This window comes from Triticum aestivum, chromosome 6D, assembly GCF_018294505.1.
Source record: "Triticum aestivum cultivar Chinese Spring chromosome 6D, IWGSC CS RefSeq v2.1, whole genome shotgun sequence".
Taxonomy (NCBI): domain Eukaryota; kingdom Viridiplantae; phylum Streptophyta; class Magnoliopsida; order Poales; family Poaceae; genus Triticum; species Triticum aestivum.
Genome location: NC_057811.1, coordinates 80,703,188 through 80,708,104, shown reverse-complemented (window position 1 = coordinate 80,708,104; position 4,917 = coordinate 80,703,188).

The window sequence follows — 4,917 nt, the reverse complement described above, 5'->3', positions numbered from 1 at the left end:
TGCAAGGTTATCATGAGTGTTGACATAGTTGAGCTCGATCTCCCCTCGCCTAATATGATCCCGAATGAAGTGATACTGAATCTCAATATGCTTCGTCTTGAAGTGTTGCACCGGGTTGAGAGAAATCTTGATGGCACTTTCATTGTCACACCAAAGAGGCACTTTGTCACAAATGACACCGTAATCCTTTAAAGTTTGCCTCATCCATACGAGTTGTGCACAACAACTGCCGGCCGCCACATACTCCGCTTCGGTGGACGAGAGAGACACACAACTTTGCTTTTTAGAAGACTAACTTACCAAAGAGCAACCAAGGAATTGGCACCCTCCGGAAGTGGACTTCCTATCCACTTTGTCTCCCGCCCAATCGGAGTCCGAATACCCTACAAGCTTGAAGTTTGCTCCTCTTGGGTACCATAAGCCAAAGTTTGGGGTATGAGCCAAATACCGAAAGATTCGCTTGACCGCCACAAAGTGGCTTTCCTTAGGTGCGGCTTGAAAATGTGCACAAATTCCCACACTCAACATGATATCCGGTCTAGATGCACAAAGGTAAAGTAAGGAACCAATCATGGAGCGATATACCTTTTGATCCACCGCTTTACCATTGGGATCGATGTCAAGTTGGCACTTGGTGGGCATTGGAGTGGACGCCGGCTTGACATCACTTAGCTTGAATCTCTTGAGCATGTATTGAGTGTATTTGGCTTGGTTGATGAAGGTTCCTTCTCTTCTTTGCTTTACTTCAAAACCGAGAAAGAACTTCAACTCTCCCATGGAAGACATCTTGAACTTTGAGGTTATGAGTGCGGCAAATTCCTCATTGAAAGCTTTGTTAGGGGAACCAAAGATAATGTCATCAACATATAGTTGGCACACAAACAACTCCCCTTTGACCTTCTTAGTAAAAAGAGTGGGGTCGATTAGCCCAACTTCAAACCCACGATCTTGTAACAACTCGGTAAGATGGTCATACCACACACGTGGGGCTTGCTTAAGGCCATAGAGTGCCTTATCGAGTTGATACACATGATCGGGAAAGTAGGGATCCTCGAACCCGGGGGGTTGCTTGACATAAACCAACTCATTAATAGGACCATTAAGAAAAGCACTCTTCACATCCATTTGTTGCAACTTAAAGTTGTGATGAGAAGCATAAGCAATCAACAAAGGAATAGATTCAAGGCGAGCAACGAGAGCAAAGGTTTCACCGTAGTCGATACCCTCGACTTGGGAGTAGCCTTGTGCCACCAATCGTGCCTTGTTGCGGATGATGGTCCCATGAGCATCTTGCTTGTTCTTGAATATCCACTTGGTTCCAATGACATTGTGGTTCCCCGTTGGCCTTGGCACTAATCTCCACACCTTGTTGTACTCGAAGTTGTTGAGTTCTTCATGCATGGCATTGAGCCAATCCGGGTCTTCGAGTGCTTCATATACCTTTTGGGGTTCCACAGAAGAGACAAACGCGTGATGTTCACAATAGTTTGCCAATTGTCTACGAGTGCTTACCCCCTTTTGAATGCTTCCAAGCACATTCTTCATGAGATGACCCTTGGTGGAGAGCTTGGAAGCAATCTTGGCGGCACGACACTCCAATTCCTCCTCGGTGGTGAGTTGAGGAGCGGTCACTTGATCATCTTGAGCGCCGTCTTGAGCTTGTTCTTGATCTTGAACTTGCTCGGAGGAGAGAACTTGACCTTGGGCATCACTTGGTGTGTCACCACCGTCTTGAGGATGATCTTGCCCTTGGTCTTGTTCATGAGGTTGAGGGCCTTCACTTTGTTTTTCGGAAGCGTGTGGGCCTTGGGTTGGTGATGGCTCCACTTGAGTGGAGCATTGTCCTTCTCCTTCTGCCACAAGGGGTTCCTCAATGGGTAGGATAAAACCAACACCCATTCTTCTTATGGCTTGAGGAGGAATTTCATCACCTACATCACAAGTGCCACTTTGCTCCACTTGGGAGCCGTTATTCTCATCAAACTCCACGTTACACGTCTCCTCAATAAGTCCCGTGGATTTATTGAGGACACGGTAAGCATGAGAGTTTGTAGCATAACCAACAAATATGCCCTCATAAGCTCTAGCCTCAAATTTAGACAACCGAACACCTTTCTTGAGAATCAAACACTTACACCCGAACACCCGAAAGTACTTGAGGTTGGGCTTGTTACCGGTGAGTATCTCATATGGAGTCTTGTTCAAGCCCTTGCGGAGGTAGAGCCGATTGGATGCATGACACGCATGAAGGAAATATGCCCTAGAGGCAAAAATAAAGTTATTATTTATTTCCTTATATCATGATAAATGTTTATTATTCATGCTAGAATTGTATTAACCGGAAACATAATACTTGTGTGAATACATAGACAAACAGAGTGTCACTAGTATGCCTCTACTTGACTAGCTCGTTGATCAAAGATGGTTATGTTTCCTAGCCATAGACATGAGTTGTCATTTGATTAACGGGATCACATCATTAGGAGAATGATGTGATTGACTTGACCCATTCCGTTAGCTAAGCACACGATCGTTTGGTATTCTGCTATTGCTTTCTTCATGACTTATACATGTTCCTATAACTATGAGATTATGCAACTCCCGTTTACCAGAGGAACACTTTGTGTGTTACCAAACGTCACAACGTAACTGGGTGATTATAAAGGTGCTCTACAGGTGTCTCCGAAGGTACTTGTTGGGTTGGCGTATTTCGAGATTAGGATTTGTCACTCCGATTGTCGGAGAGGTATCTCTGGGCCCACTCAGTAATACACATCACTATAAGACTTGCAAGCATTGTGACTAATGAGTTAGTTGCGGGATGATGTATTACGGAATGAGTAAAGAGACTTGCCGGTAACGAGATTGAACTAGGTATCGAGATACCGACAATCGAATCTCGGGCAAGTAACATACCGATGACAAAGGGAACAACGTATGTTGTTATGCGGTCTGACCGATAAAGATCTTCGTAGAATATGTAGGAACCAATATGAGCATCCAGGTTCCGCTATTGGTTATTGACCGGAGAGGTGTCTCGGTCATGTCTACATAGTTCTTGAACCCGTAGGGTCCGCACGCTTAACGTTACGATGATAGTTATATTATGAGTTTATATGTTTTGATGTACCGAAGGTTGTTCGGAGTCCCGGATGTGATCACGGACATGATGAGGAGTCTCGAAATGGTCGAGCCATAAAGATTGATATATTGGAAGCCTATGTTTGGACATCGGAAGTGTTCCGGGTGAAATCGGGATTTTTCCGGAGTACCGGGAGGTTACCGGAACCCCCCGGTAACTTAATGGGCCTTAGTGGGCCTAGGTGGAAGAGAGGAGAGGAGGCCAGGGCAGGGCCGCGCGCCCCTCCCCCCAGTCCGAATAGGACATGGAGAGGGGGGCGGCGCCCCCCCTTCCTTCCTCCCCTCCACCTTTCCGCCTTCCTCTCCTAGTCCAACATGGAAAAGGGGGGGAGTCCTACTCCCGGTAGGAGTAGGACTCCTCCTGGCGCGCCTCTCCTCCTTGGCCGGCGGCCTCCCCCTTGCTCCTTTATATACGGGGGCAGGGGGGCACCTCTAGACACACAATTGATCAACGATCTTTTAGCCGTGTGCGGTGCCCCCCTCCACCATATTACACCTCGATAATATCGTAGCGGTGCTTAGGCGAAGCCCTGCGTCGGTAGAACATCATCATCGTCACCACGCCGTCGTGCTGACGAAACTCTCCCTCAACACTCGGCTGGATCGGAGTTCGAGGAATGTCATCGAGCTGAACGTGTGCTGAACTCGGAGGTGCCGTGCGTTCGGTACTTGATCGGTCGGATCGTGAAGACGTACGACTACATCAACCGCGTTGTGTTAACGCTTCCGCTTTCGGTCTATGAGGGTACGTGGACAACACTCTCCCCTCTCGTTGCTATGCATTACCATGATCTTGCGTGTGCGTAGGAATTTTTTTGAAATTACTACGTTCCCCAACAGTGGCATCCGAGCCAGGTTTTATGCGTTGATGTTATGCACGAGTAGAACACAAGTGAGTTGTGGGCGATATAAGTCATACTGCGTACCAGCATGTCATACTTTGGTTCAGCGGTATTGTGAGATGAAGCGGCCCGGACCAACATTACGCGTACGCTTACGCGAGACCGGTTTCACCGTTGCGAGCACTCGTTGCTTAAAGGTGACTGGCGGGTGTCTGTCTCTCTCACTTTAGTTGAATCAAGTGTGGCTACGCCCGGTCCTTGCGAAGGTTAAAACAGCACCAACTTGACAAACTATCGTTGTGCTTTTGATGCGTAGGTAAGAACGGTTCTTGCTAAGCCCGTAGCAGCCACGTAAAACTTGCAACAACAAAGTAGAGGACGTCTAACTTGTTTTTGCAGAGCATGTTGTGATGTGATATGGTCAAAGCATGATGCTAAATTTATTGTATGAGATGATCATGTTTTGTAACCGAGTTATCGGCAACTGGCAGGAGCCATATGGTTGTCGCTTTATTGTATGCAATGCAATCGCCATGTAATTGTTTTACTTTATCACTAAGCGGTAGCGATAGTCGTAAAAGCAATAGTTGGCGAGACGACAACGATACTACGATGGAGATCAAGGTGTCGCGTTGGTGACGATGGTGATCATGACGGTGCTTCGGAGATGGATATCACAAGCACAAGATGATGATGGCCATATCATATCACTTATATTGATTGCATGTGATGTTTATCTTTTATGCATCTTATCTTGCTTTGATTGACGGTAGCATTATAAGATGATCTCTCACTAAAATTTCAAGATAAAAGTGTTCTCCCTGAGTATGCACCGTTGCGAAAGTTCTTCGTGCTGAGACACCACGTGATGATCGGGTGTGATAGGCTCTACGTTCAAATACAACGGGTGCAAAACAGTTGCACACGCAGAATA